This window comes from Oreochromis niloticus, linkage group LG15, assembly GCF_001858045.2.
Source record: "Oreochromis niloticus isolate F11D_XX linkage group LG15, O_niloticus_UMD_NMBU, whole genome shotgun sequence".
In the NCBI taxonomy this organism is placed as follows: Eukaryota; Metazoa; Chordata; class Actinopteri; order Cichliformes; family Cichlidae; genus Oreochromis; species Oreochromis niloticus.
Genome location: NC_031980.2, coordinates 17,193,941 through 17,209,783, shown reverse-complemented (window position 1 = coordinate 17,209,783; position 15,843 = coordinate 17,193,941).

Here is a 15,843-nt window from a genome sequence, read left to right as displayed (position 1 = left end):
TGTAGCACAATGACAATGATGTTATTAGAGGAGTGAAGGCAGACATGAAAAAGGCTCCCATTGGAAATATTCAGTGCTGTTACGAAAAGTAAAAGAAGATAAGGGGAAAGAGCCACGGTGAATCCTTTTTTTTTTTTTGCCATTGTGCTCTTGTTTTGCCTATAGGCTGTTGTAGCTTTAGCACAGCATAAAGCTAAGATGACAGGAAAAAAAAGTCCAGGAAGGAACAGTAATTGTAGTTTTACAATTACACACTTTAACTGTCAAATAACGCCAACATTTCCATATTTAAAACAATACAAATTCTGCTATTATAACTTTTAGAGCTGCTGTGACTAATTAAATACCATCAGAAAAGGCACTGAGCTCTCTGCTGCTCAGGGTAAACAGGTTACATTACAATGTTAGTCTTCAGGGAAGAGTCTGTTTAAATGATTGCGCCCCCCCCCCCCGAAAAAGTGTGCTTTTCCTTTTCTGCCACTAGATGTCTCACATTGACCGTGGTTGAAGTTTCACTCAGCAGGGTTTTAGTGACAATGCTGCCAAACCAAACACATCCACGGGGCTGTGTGATTTCTTTAAACACATCTGTCTGCTCTTCATCGTTTAGCTGCGGGCGAATTACAGATCACACCAGCCATTTATCCATCACCGTGTCTCTCAGTCACACTGGAATCAAATGGAATGAATGTCGAGGTTACATCACTGAGGCAAATTACACACAATTGAATGCAGTGAAAATGTATTTTTTATTGAATTAGTTCTTGTTTGTATACCTCTTCCCTCTCCTGCTGATGAATTCACATAAACCTACATACTTCACAGATAAATTTAAGTACATGTTGTCTAATAAAACATAAAACAAACGCTTGCAGATAGATGTCAGCCTTTATCTCATTAATAAAAAAATAGACTAAAATAACAATAAAACACTGCAAAAGAAAAACTACATATGCTTTATTCTAAACAATGAAAACTAAGCTGAAACGAGCAAGTCCATTCTGGAAAGGGACTTGATACCCAGCAGTCATAGAATGCAATAATTTCTGTAGGACTTATCTTCAACATAGAGCTAATGTAATGTGCCACTACGCTAAATGTCCCCTATCATATTAAAGAATTAAAACTAATTATTACACATTCATAAACAATTTTTAGCTCACACTGGTGAAGGTAATTGCTTTTTCCATATTGCCTGTAGTCTTCAATCATGTATTATATAGTGTGTAAAAATGATGATGAGTAACTTACCATTAAACAACATTTTAGACAGCTGATTTTATACCCTGTCTCACCTTTATTACCTTTATTTAACCAGGAAGTTTCATTGAAATCAAAGATCTTGCATACAATATAAAATACACGATCTAGGGAAAATTACGGCATATGTAATCCAAAATGTCGAGAGATCAAAATCAAAGTATCCAAGTTATTTAGTTATCCAAAATTAGAATTTGCTGGGCGTAAATTGACATTATGCCTTTTATCACATGGATATTCTAGGAACCTCTGAATAAGCTTAATTTATCTGATAAAATTTGGTTTGAAGTCTTGTTATTTTTTTAAATGTAATTTATTGAATCAATAAACACAACTTAGTAAATGTTAATAGTTAAGAGTTGCAATATGTCCTTCAAAGGAACAGTTGTGTTGTTCACTCATCCTCGACAGACAGTAGGGTTTCCCTGGCAACACAATACAACAAGCCCTGCAGCTGTCATCATATACTGATTTCATTTTTTGCTATACTGTTAAATTCTGATTGGCTTAAGAAAATATGTGACATCACGTGTTTCCAACACAACCATTCCCACCTTAGATCTGTGAGAAGTGACAGAACAAAAATATAAATACATGAAGCTCTCACCAGAAATAATCCTAAAAAAGTGTATTTTCATCTAAGGCAAAGGGAAGTTGATGGATTAGATTTTAAGGGCCTTTAACTACTGAGAAGTGAAGTATTTGACTTATACCCTATATTTTATATAATATATTTGACTTGACTCAAGCTGAAGAGAAAGTTTCCCTTTAAGGGCTTTAAAAAAAGGATTTTATGGCTACTTGAAGACCCACAAACATCTTATCACTTTACAGCATTTGGGTATATCAGCAAACAGAATAACGCTGTCTTGTGAAGATGTTCTTGCTTTTGGCTTTATTTGGCCCTCTATGAGCTCTGGAGTGAAATATGTCTCTTAAGGTCCTACATGTTACACTAAGATGACATTTAGGCTCAAACATTGTCTCTCTGCTGTTTGGTGAGGGCCAGTCCAAACATCCATCCATCTATCTATCTATCTATCTATCTATCTATCTATCTATCTATCTATCTATCTATCTATCTATCTATCTATCTATCTATCTATCTATCTATCTATCTATCTATCTATCTATCTATCTATCTATCTATCTATCATGGTAGTGGACACAGCAGGGTAATGAGACATGGCTGGAAATCAAGGAAATTAAAAAACACAGGAATTAAAACTGAGGACAAAGTAAAGCAAGTAAAACAGGAAGCAACAAAACACAGAGATAGGACACTGACACAAATGCAGCAACTTGACATAAGGGAGAACTACAAGCAAAAGTTGCAGAAAATGGATTTAAAAAATAGCAAAAACTAAAGACTATAAATCCTAAAAACTGAGCCCAGAATATAATCATAAAGAAACTACCCAGGAAACGCCTACTATGTACAAAACTCAGGAGTCATGACAAATGAAACCCCTTCGATTCTGTTTGCTTTCATTATTTTCTATCCGTCTTCTCAAAATTTTGGCTGATTCTTAAAAGGCACCAAGATAGAGCTGGCCAGCACCAGTATCAGCATAAGCACTTGCTCCCATTGATGGAAATGAGGTATTCAGGGCTCTTTAACATGTTTCAGGATACAGGGATGTAAAAGGTTGTAAATATATTTAATAAAACCAAAATCTTGTCCTAAACCTAATCAATAAGATTTTGAGCCCACACCTTTGGTAACGTGTGGGCACTTAATGTTGTTTCAAAAACTTGAGTTGGAGTACTTGTTGGGCAGGTCCTGGTTATATAACAAATCATAATACAGTGATTAAAGCAGCTGCTTGATTCTGTGCAGTGATGCAAAAGCACTTTAGGGGTGTGTCAGTATGCCGTGACATCACTAGATATAGTCAGAGGTGCAACCAGAGAGTGCAGTAAAACAATGCTTTTCAAGCTAGTATTAAGTCACTCTTAAATTAGGAGTTGCCAGATAAAAATGCACATAATGACCTTTTGTATAAATGTCAAGTTACATTTGTGATTGCCATAGGGCTGTGCTATTTCTCAGCATGGAAAATGTTTCAGAATGCATGCAACATCTAATTAAGTGTAAAGACTTTCATATATTATAGGGGAACAAGAAACAAACAATATACAGTGCGGCGTAATGAGTGAAGTTTGTAAGGATGAGAGTGTAGTTAACCATCAATAGGGTGTCCACGCTGCGCCCTGCAAATAAAGCTTTTCATTCTGCTCTGCCACAGACCATGAAATAGTCACTCAGCTCTGAAATAGAGAGAATCACTCACATGGAGAAACAGCGAGAAGTTCGGTTAGTTCTGCAGTGCAGGTAGGAGATAGATACTTGGAGGCACAGACTTATTGCAGCCCTCCATAGATATCTGCCAAAGTCTACACAAACATTAGAGGGAAACGGGGAAACAAAATTACAGAAATCTGCTAAGTTTGACAAATGGTTGGCTCCGCTTTGCCACTAGCTATTAGCCGGCAATGATTAATAAGTGAGAAAATAATTGCACTTCATTGAGATTGATGACGCCCCATTTAACCTCCCCACTCATCCTGGCTGCGCCACAGAGCACCAAGATGAGCCTCGGACACACTGCTGCTCTGCCGGCCTCATTGGCATCAAACACACACACACATAGGTACACACACAGGGACTGTAATGATCCTATGGGGCATTTTTAGGAGCCTTGTGGCGCTCTGATCATAAGTTCATTGTTAATAAGTGAAAAACAATGATCTCAGCTCTAGGAGGCCTCTGGGAAGCGCTCACTTCACCAATATAGAAGCATTTAAGTCAAACACCGTGGGGAATTAATGACAGCGGAGTCACCATTAACTGCTATGCTAACGAGTTTGTGAGCTTTGGCCCTCTTGTTAGATGCGTCTTCCTTGTGCGTGCGCGTGTGTGTTGGAGCGCTTGTACTGGAGAATCTTGTCGATCTGAAATGTACACGGTGAATGTGTTTGAATGTGATTTTCACCGGTTTTAAATGCAAACAAAGCGGCGGCGATCAGACGAGGCACGAGGAGTGCCGCTACGCCTTATCCTCTCAGTCTGTAAAGAGACATGGCCAAGGTTATTAAAGAAGGATGTAGCAGAGCAAGATGGCCGCTGTTGTGACCAGAGGCGGTGTGGAGAGATAAATGGTTGACCCAGCCTGGTGTCAGGTTAGGATTGATGCCACTATCAGCCCCACTGCTTTCCCAATGATTTTCTCAAATCTCTGATAGAGTGTGTTATCTAGTTACTGGCATGAGGGCAACGGCCTGCAGGCACAGAGAAGGTCAATCTATGAGGACAATCTTTGTTGGACTAAATGAGAAAAAAGACCTCACAAAAAAGAATAAAAAGCAGCTGCTAGGTCTCTGGGATAAGATAAGCCAAATTACTTCTCTTTAGTAGAATTGGCCTGAGGCAAAACATCAAAAAAAAAAAAAGAAGAAGAAGAAGAAAAAAATTAAGTGAGGCTGGTGTGCTCTCTAACTTTAGTGTTGTAGATTTCACCTGGAACCTCGGCTTCCTTGAACTAATTTTGATTCAGCGGCAGCAGCACCTTGAGGAATGGGCTGGGCCAGTTTGTATTTGTCTGCTGGTTAATCTGCATTCAACAAATAAATCTCCTAAACAGGAATATCCAGAATATATAACACCAGTCAGCAGTATAAACTGGCTTGCAGACCATCAAACTTCTCCATAATCTCACTCAATCAACCCGCTTGCTCTTTGTTTTTTTCAGATCTGGGCAAAAGGGTTTGACTAATAGGTTGTAATTTACCGGCTGAGGTCTTGATCAATAATTCTATGTCAATAATGATGGAGAGGTCTGCGCGAGGGGAAATGATTCCACTCATTGTCTGAGAAAAATGAAGGCCTGGACATCACCCCAGGCTTCGGGCAGATGTCCACAGGTTCTCTGCAGCTATGACGGTTGAGTCAATGAGTGAAAAGACAAATAACACACATGGACACACACATACACACAAGTTTTTATCACAGTGTGCGAGATCAAAACTTTAAAACACACAATTACACACACATATTTCTCTAATGGATATACTTTTCACTACGATTTTTTTAGTCAACGGGCCTTTCTCATGACAATCTCATTTTGAAAGCAGTCTTCTGACAGAAATATTGACCGAACGACTATAAATGGAGGGAACAATCTGCTTCTTTATGATCCAGAAAATTGCTAAAATGGTTTCAAGGAAATAAATAGCCCATCTTGATTCCTTTCTGATGTGGTGTGAAAATATAGTTTGTCTTATCTGCATGTATACAGCACATAAAACAAAAATAACCAAGCCAGATGTATCTGTGTATCATAGATTTGTAATTACTACTAAAAACAGACATTAACTGTAATTATTTTCAAGGTTTTCTAGTGGATTATGTGTTAAAGTCCCAATTTTCCATCCATCCATAATTCAGCATTACAGGGCTGTCTAATGGTGAGAGACACGGTGCACGTTTTGGACAGGTTACCAATCTGCTCCAAACTGTTTATCTGGTAAACACCAGACCAGATCAGCTAGCTATAAGGTTGCTATAGACAAGCACGAGGGTGGTAGCATCATGTTATGGGTGCTTTTTAGCAGCATGTATGGGCAGGAATTTCAGCATGACAGTAACACAAACAGCTACATTTCTGTTTGTTCGTGAGCCAAAGACCAGACTTAAACACCAATATGGAGATACCTGAAGACATTTCACAGACTGGGAAATCTGAATATGATAAACCAGGTGTGTAAATGTTTTAGAAACATAACATAACATTACTCTCATAACTCTCTTTCTGTTAACTTTCTCCCCAACTTCCCTTTCTTTCTTTTTTCCTTTTCCGTGCCCTGGTCTTGTCCGTTGTGGTTGTAATAACGCAACATAAAAAATCCTAATAACGCTTATATTTGATTTGCAATTATATTTTCTTTTATGTGTTCATTTGTCATTTGTTAGTTTTGGACAAAATAAGCTGAAGTGTTTTTTGCATTATGTTTTGTCTTAAAACTTATAGAATAAGTTTTTGGGGGGCATCATCATTAAATAACCTGGATCTTGCATCTTACACTTGTTCTGTGGTTCCATGTTTTACAGTCTTAGTAATAAAATATTAGTGAGACTTCCTGTGGCGAGGAATCCAGTATGTAGCTACAATCTTGATAAAAATCTTCTCAAGCTGCTGCAAGTCAGGATCTAATGCCTTCATCTGTCAGTCAAAGATAAACGTTCTTGACTCCAACCGACAGAGTTCAGGGAGTTTCTGAAAGCAGTCTAAATATTTTGAGACAAGCTTTTACTGAAACACAAGACACAACAGACCCAGAGCTCAGACTGTGGGCAGCATAGTAAGAGGAAACAAATGATCTCATATTCATTCAATTAAAACAGAGGTGCTCAATGTGATCGAGGCAGCTTTCACTTAACCTTTATTTCAAAACAATTCACTTCTTGTGATACAAATGTTAAAGTTAAATGTAATGTGCTCATTGAAAACTAAGCTAAAAAAATAAGAGGATGATACGTGGATAGATAAAACAGCAGGAACAGCCCCCAAAAATCTAAAGCAATAAAATTAACTCTCGAGACAGTGCACAACTGGAGGGGAAAGCAATTCATGGCTCTTCATTGGCTTGGCATTGCAGGAAGGTGCCCCTTCATGAATTTTGTCTCCTAGCAAATACTGAAAAAATGCCAAAAAGCTGCAGTATGGTGGGACACTTACAACATGCTAATCTCAGGAAAAGAGCTAGATGACAAACAACTATTACTTAGGAAAAATAGTCTGGGAAAAAAGATAAACCTGAAAATGTACATGTGATGTGGAAATAATAAAATGTAGACACACACAACTTAAAAAAGGTTTATTTGAGGTTACTGTAAAAAGAGCTCTTTTAGAAGTCCCTCATAACACTCCCCTATATATCTCACTACGCTACAAGTAGAACTAGGAAGAAGTAGGAATCATCCTTTTCCTTTCATAGTGGAAAGCTGTTTGTAGTACAAAAGAGTAACTTAACTAATTAAATTACTACACAAATACCAATGCACTGAAGCTCATGCAAGATAATGCTAAATGTAGTTAAACTACTAGTTTAATTTCAAGTAGCCGACTACCTGACTACCCTTAAAACAGTGTAAGAAAGTTAGAAGGTCTAGAAAGACTTTTATTTTGAAGAGACAGTACCCAACTGCTAAATGCACATCCATAAGGTCTTTGTAAGCCACTTTAAAAAAAATAAATTTGGAGTATTTATGATGCTTTCCACTGCAGTTTCTAACAGAAGCATGCACTCAGGCAAAATGTTTTGGTGACTGCTTGGAAAGCTTGAGAAAAGAAAAAAAAAATCTGTTTGCCCACAGAATCCAAATTCAAGGAATAAATGTTTTAACATTTAAAAATAATTCAGGAGTAATCCATTCAAAGTAGACAGGATTGTATGCTACTTCTTCTCAAATTTTATTAAAATTGACCAGATCTCAATGAAAAATATCACCTTTTACTTGGAATAATTAGAAGTCGTTCAGGATTATTTTCAATTTGTTAACTGTCAGAAGAAAAAGATAAGGCAGCGGGAGAAAAAACCCCCACTTTGGTGATCAGATGTCACCTTCTAACATGTCCGACCCATAAGGGGACCTTCATCCTGGCTGGCTGCCCCTCCACTGAGGTGGGCAGAGGTGTGCTTTTTGAGCAGACCTGAACAGTTTGAACATTGCGCTCTAAGTGGATTGGGTTCCTGTCAGACCTGAGCGGTTGGACATTGATAAATTTCCTCCTGTGTGGGATCGATAACTCTCACCTTTCAGCCCAGGGCTGCACCAGAGTGGGACGTCATAATTACTCTGTCAAACTGAATGCCTGTCTGTGTTAAGAATGACGACTATACGTGCATGTGTGCGTGTGTGTGAATGATAGAGCCAATCAAAACGTGTGCAAAGCAGTGCAAAGTTTTTTTTTTCATGTGAATGTTCTTTTGTGTGTTTGGGAATGTATGCACAGAGATTTATGGATTATGTCAGTACATGTGGGCTTTAAAAGGTTGTGTGTCTGTGCACGCATTTGCGTGTGTAGGCCCAGGCGACACTTTGCGAGCTGAGCTGTACTGGTGACTGGCAGTGATTGACAGCTGAGCAGCCCGCCTCCTCCTTTTACCCTCCCACGGCTCTTTTTGATGCCTGTCACATTGGCCAATCAGCAAAGTGATCTGACAGCCTTCCTGACACACACACACACACATAGGCACACATTCACAAATTTTAAACCTAAAGCCTGCTATCAACACCAAGCATCCTCTGGATCTTTTTTTTTTTTTTTTTAAATATCTAAATCTGAACAATTGTGCCCATCATTGTAATGTTTTAGTAACAGTACAGCACAACAGTGTATTGAAAGTACTGAAACCGACCACAGCAGCCATATTTACTTACAGAATAGCAGCAACGATTAGCTCCAAAAACAACACGGTAGGGATGATGGGCCCCTCACGTCGATCATGTTAACTGAATTAACATACGCGACTCTCCTTTCCGCTGGCTCCTTCGATCTGTAATCTGTCCACATGCAATGATGATTTATTTATTTTGTTGCAGGGAACAAAAGCAATTGCAACCATCTGTTCCATCAGACACCGAAGCATCGCCGCATGCGGCCTTCCTTCAGGTTAGTGCGGCTTCATTTTAGTCTGTATCTGTGCACATGTGTGCCTTTTGAGTTTCTGCATTTGCATTTAGATATGCATGTCAGCCTGTCAACATGACTCAATATTACATGTCTACCTATGACTGCAGTTTGTTTGCACGTATGCCTTGAATGTAAACAAACATGCATTACTGTTCAGCGTGCTTTTAGGAGATTTTTCTTCTTTTTGTGTGCGCACGCGTGCGTGTGTCACAGCCGCCATGTGGTGCTGCTGCTGTCGGTAAAAGAGGCAGCCTGTGGAATTAAAAGTGAATGAAGCGAGGATGAGCGAGGCTGCCTGCTCCTCATAACAGCACCACCATAATAATAATAAAAATAATAATAATGATAATAATAATCATGGCAATAATAACCTCAGTGCTCATTTAGACATCAATACTAATCACTCTCATTTGGAGGACAATAATAATAATCAGGCTCATTTAGAGTGCCGTTTCTCCACAGAGGCTTTCACTGCCTTTGGGGTTGGTTGGTGCTTAACCTAATGATAATAGTCATGATTCATGGCTCAACTCTCCCTCCCTGCATGTTGCTTTCACTCCATGTGAATACAGGAAGTGTGTAAGTGTGTGTGTGCGTGTGTGGGTGAGAGGAAAAGATGAGGGTGTAAATGTGTTTGTCTGCTTTGACATGTTGACACATACCAGCTTGTATGTATTTTTGTACTTTTTTAGGATGGTAAAGTTTACAGTGATTCACTAACCTCTACATTTAATGGCACAATCCAGTGCATAGTCAGTTTCGTCCATCATTATGACGCCGATCTGAGGAGGTGGCAGCAGTGCTTATAACGAATCCAACAGCGGTGAAAAGCAACCATAAAGGCCAAACTATAATTTAGAAAATTATACCTCAAACTGCCCACTGTAAACATCCATCAGTTTGACGCAGGGTTTTGTAATGCAGAGAGGTGCTATTATCAACATCTTTGGTTTGCTTTTACCTTAAATAGAGTATTTTGAATATAATGGCTACTTTAAATTCTGTCCCATCACCATTGAGCTCTCATTTCTGTTGTAACTTCCTGTTTGGCTCTTTTCTGTCAAAGCACTTTACTCTGTCGTAACCCACAGACTTTGTGGTACCACAAGTGTATATGAAGATGATTTAAAAGACGCAGTTCTATCCAAACAATTTGACAGTTCTAAAATCTGTTTATAAACTTTCATACAGAGAATAAGACTGAACGTTACTTTTCTCTGTAAGTAAATCTCAAGCTAGTGTGATAGACAGTCAGTCTGGCTGGCTCTCTCTAAAGACACATGCAGGAAGAGGTTTGAATTTTGAGGCAGTTTACGTCATGAAACTCCACTGGACTCTGGTGCTGTATTAAAACTGTATTCCTTTATATACCCGGCAGCGGATGACTTCTCTGGTTGCAAATATAGAAGTCTGACTGCATGGAAATATATGGGAAAAGTAATTTAATAAATCCTGTTATATTTTCCCTATTTTTGTCTGTGTTACAATAATGGGTCCTCATATTAATGATGGCCAAAGTTAGACTTCTTGGTTTTGCATAATTTGAGAAAGAGCACATTTTTAATATGGTCACACAGCCCTGGATGTGAGCACAAATATCCCACCCACTGTCTTTTGTTTAGAAGGGACAGCCAATCAGAGTCACGCTGGCTTTAAAGCAGGGCCGGCTTACAGGGTGAGGAGCTAAAACAGCTTGTTTTACACAAAAGATGAATTGAGGGGCTTCATCAAAGCAAGGAACTTAAACTGTGAATAATGCAAAGCTACTCCAGTAGTGTCTAACAAGAAACTCGTGTAAATGAGCACAATAGATCCCCTTTAATACAACATTATGCTCATTTTGTAAATGATGGTCCACCTGAAAGGCAGAAAGGAGGATTTGCTTTAGGGCAAGCCAGTCTACCTTGTGATTGGGAAGTGTTTATGTATGAGGATACAATGCCCCTTGATTTCTTAGTGCAGGCCACCCTTCCCCTGACATCTGCAGATTCAAAGCATCAGGTACACGACAGCCAAAGTGTTTAGCTCAAGGCGTCAAGACAGGACTAACTAATGTGTAATGGCATGGTGGCCACGTCCATCTTTAATATACAGTTTATGAATAAAATATAGCCAATTAAAATGTGTCATTTGCACCTTTAGTGCTTGAGTTATTTGGATCACATCTATATCTGTTTCCCTCAAATCATTATTTGCTCTCTCACACTCAGACTCCAGTCGACACAGATGCAGGTTAATGCCACAGGAATTTAGGTGTTGCAATAACACTCTGTCAGCCCTTTACAAAACCATAAGGCCATCTTCAAGTCATGAAATATTCTCTTCTCTTTCTGATGTATTGCGTGCCAGCACATGGGACAGGCAGGCACTAATGTAATTCCTTGCGAGTGGTGCTCATCTCATCTGGGCTCCAGCTTTGAACTTGTGGCTTGGCGGCTTTTCAGAACGAGACAGAAAATGGGGACAGAGGGAGAGAATTGTCCGGCACTGATTCGCTGTAAAAAACTCGGACAGAAGATCATTTCAGCGCCGCTTGGGAAGATCAAAAGCTTAGCTGGCAGAGAGCGAGTGCGAGGGGAGATGGTATCGCTGGGCTCTCATTTCATTCACAGACGAGTGTGAAATGACTTCATCTGTTGTGTGGACTCACACTAGACACCATTATACACTACTGTATCCTGACCCTCCCTTCCTCTCTCACTTTTTCCTGCACGCTGGCAGCTACAGGCCAAAAACCGCCGCAGCATTGTCCTAATAACATATCTGTTAGGTATTGCTTTGTGTATCTATTAGACACGCTGGCAGCTTTTACCTACATTGACAAAACATTAAAAGGGCAGATTCTTTAGCACTAATTGCATTGTAAGAATCTCTTACATAACACCAGCTGGATTCAATGTTAATTGCTTTTTTTTTTTCTTTTACATTAGCTGAAGATCCCAGCCCTTAAGAACACTAAAGGGGAAAATATAGGAATGCTAAAAAGAGAAGATCAAACCTCAAGTCCAGGCCCACAGTAGTTTCAGGCCTGGCAGTGCACATCATTAACAGTCTGCCTCCTGCACTTAAGAAAGGAGGAAGGGGGGGGGGCAGCAATTTGCTCAAACTTCTGAGCCTTAAACACTTGAATAATTTACCACTGAAAGTTATAAATCTGCTTGATTATGGCGACAACAAACGGGCTGAACTCTACAGCTGTCTCTCTCTCTTTCTCTCGGCATCGCTGCTAATGGAGATCGCAGCGTACTTTGCAGGCAGTGTGGAGAGGAAATATAGAAGAAAGCGTCATGAGATCATAAGAGTCGACTTAACTCAAGGATTTTACCACCTCTTTCTTCTTCTCCCTTCATCCCTTGTCTTCATTTCCTCCTTCATTAAATAAGGAGTCCGGCGCAGAGCCGGACTATAATGCTGTGCGTCGGCCGTGAGAGCTTTCCTTCCTGTTCTGCTCTCCCTCCTCCAGTCTTCCTCCTCTTCTCTCCCTTGAACACCCTGTTTAGCTGTTTAAGCTGATGACACAGAGAATATTGCATGTTGAAAGGCCTTTTCACCACACACACACACACACACACACACACATTGACTTACACTCACACATGCACACACTCTTGCCCAGAGCGAAAGGCCCCAGGCAGTCTTTTTCCCGCTAGCCAGGGGCGATCATTCTGCCTCTATGATACTTTAACTGTGGGATGTCAGGAAACATTAGGCCTTTAAAAACACAGCTACGTTGCAGTGCAGACACTGACAACACACACAGACATACACACACACATACTCAGCTCTAGTCCTATCCATTCCTCCAAGGTCAGAAGACTTTCTGCAATCTTCCCGTGCAGATTTTGAGGTAAATAATTTAGTCCTTGTGTGTTTTTTTCCCCTTTTAATCACCTTTTCCAAACAAACAATCAGAACTTCAAATGCATAAAAATATTGATGTTACACCATGCTAACTACTTGCAGGTCATTGCTGACCTGTTTTTCTTTTTACTACAACCTTCGGATGCACTCTAAGCGACACAACTTCAGTGTAAGACTTGAATCAGAAGAGTTTTTTTTTTCTTTGGAGTTGATCGTTTTAAAACCACATTAAGATTTTCTCTACCTGCAGGTGTGCATTTCATCTTGGCTGTGGCTGCTGCAACCACAAAAACTAAACCACAAACAGATGTAAAGAGAAATAACCTTGATGAGACTGTCCTCCTAAGAGGAATGACAGCTGTAGCACTTTCAGCAAATGTCCCAGGTGAATATAGAGCCACAAAGTCTGCAGGGAGTTAGAGGCTGTTTTCATTCACAGGGTGTAAAAAACTGCTGCTTTGTTAAAGCTAGTGGTGTCTCATGGTTACTCCAAAGGTGCCCTTTGGCATTGTGTCCTGATGTACGGTACTGGTTGTGGTATATTCATATATGGATGCTTCATATTATATTTAAATGTACTTGGCACCCTTTAGTGTCATTTTTCAGTGTGCAGAGTTGATGATGTTTGTTAATGGTTTCAGTGATTTAATAAAAAGTGCAAAACACAAAACTCTCACGCAGGAACCAAACTGCAGTCGCTCATTTGACAGTCTAGTAGTTTAGACCATCACCCTCACATAGGGTGACCAGATGTCCCTCTTTATGTGGGAATGCACAGCATTTTTGTTCCTTGTCCCCAGGTCTCACATCTTGAGACAACGTCTTACAATTTGACTAGTTCTGCATCACATGCTCTTTTCTAAGGTCTGGCATTTATCCACTGTATGAAAAGTTTTTGACCAGTATGACGGAAAATACCACAAAGTAAATGAGGCGACAGAGGTTTTGCTTTTTTGTCCAGTTATTTTTCATTTTCAACAACAACATCAACAACAAAGAATTGAGTGAGAAGATGTCCATGATAAATGGATGGGACAAAAAACCCTACACAAACAAAAAAGTTGTTCAACATCTTAAACAGAGGGTCTGTGTTTGGTTCCTGTTTCTGGTCATTACATTCTTTTCTTCAAGCAATAATAAACCTGTGGACCCTCAGAGGCAGCAGACTGTCATAGTAGATGTGTGATGATAATGTTTTTGTTATTATATTACTTATTACTCTGCACAGAATATCAAAACGTGTTTAATAATGCATACAAAGATAATGAAAGCAAAGAATTACATTCATCTTTTAACAATGACTACAGAAGTGTTGCTAAAACCATGTTACTGAATGACGGAAGAATGATACATGAATAAAGTAAAGAAAGATTTCTTTTTTTAATTACTGTTGAAATTATAGTACATAAAAAAGAGCATCTTCCTAACACCATGAGGCAATGTACTTTGCAGTTTATGACAACAGCGAATTACTAGATACTATACATTTAATGTATGTGGGATTGACTCAAAATTCACACTAATGAATGAACTCCTCCTTTACCTCTTTGACCTGATTTCCACTGACACAGTGCCCGATTGACACAGCTGATTTCTCCCGGGAAGCAGCCTCAATTTTGACAGGTTCAGAACCAGCTGTTACATAATGAGAGCTGGAGTTATTTCCACTGCAAGAAAACAGAAAATCACGGCGAACACAATCTTCAGGCTCCATCTGAAGCTCATGTGTGAATGTTTCGTGGTTGGCCCTCCTGTAACCATTTTATTGTTTCCAACTTTGGGGACAGCAGTGCTGGTGGAAACAAGATACTTGGATAGTAATAAAGAATATATAGACTACACTTCCAGCTCTAGCATTGCATCTGTAATTTCTGTCACAGGGCTAACTTGTATAGCTGGGACTTCTTGTCACGACTGAGATAATAAAATCCAACCTGCTGGAATTTTACTGCTTGATATTTTGTAGTCTTGTGGTGAAATGTTTCAGGAATGTCCATAAAGTCAGGAAACTCATCCCTGCGCTCTTCCCACATTTCCTGTCTGCCTCTTTCTGAGCTCGATGGAATAAGAAGAAAAAGGGCCAAACTATTCTGAAATGTAATATACTTCAAGAAGAACGAGGTATTTCATTGATGTAAATTTTTTAGTGATTGTATTTTCATATAACTCTGTCCTGTAGATAATCAGTTAAGATGACTGTTTGTTGTATTTGGCATTATGAACGACTCCAGCCTGTCCCGTCTCTCTCTTCCGCTCGATCCTTGAGCCTCTGAGAACTGCAAAGAGTGGGCTGAGTTTTAATAATAAAACATCTGACATGAGGATTTAGAGGGTTCTGCGCTGGAATACTTCCTGTATCCTTGCAATAACTCTCATATTTTGCTCCAAAATCACAGAGAGATTTCTTTGTGAGCAGAGACACAATGAGACAGCGAGAGTCTGGAGCTCCTCTCATATATTAGAATTTAATGAAATGCATATTTTTGTCATTTAGTTTGAAATGCTTCCAAATCTAGGGAAATACCGGGATGACCCATATTTTGATATGCTCGTTATTAGTTTGTTTTCTTTTCATGCATTCTCTCTTCGCTACTTAAGGGTTCAATTCGTTCACTTTGAGTCCTTTGTGCCAAGCTGCTGTGAGGAGAAGCTGTATTTATACGCTGTGCACTGCTTACTATTAAGGCTTTATTACGATCAGTGCTGGCTCCAACTCTTGGCATTTTGATGATCCTTCAAATTTGCTGTTACACAATGTAGGCAAAAAGGAAATGATCTATAAAAGTGAGACAAATACGTAAAAAAACATGGTGGGACTGGAAACGTTTACGTTAAAGTTACATTATGAATAATTTCCTTCACATTTCATAAGCTCTCCCTTCATTCTAAATGTGGATAATTAGCTTAGATCCAGCAGTAAAATGAATTGCTGTTCTTTTAGATTATTATTATATAGATCAGGACTGTTTCATTGCATCTTGAGTTTCTGCAGATTTGCCAGCTGCACATCCATGATGTGAATCAC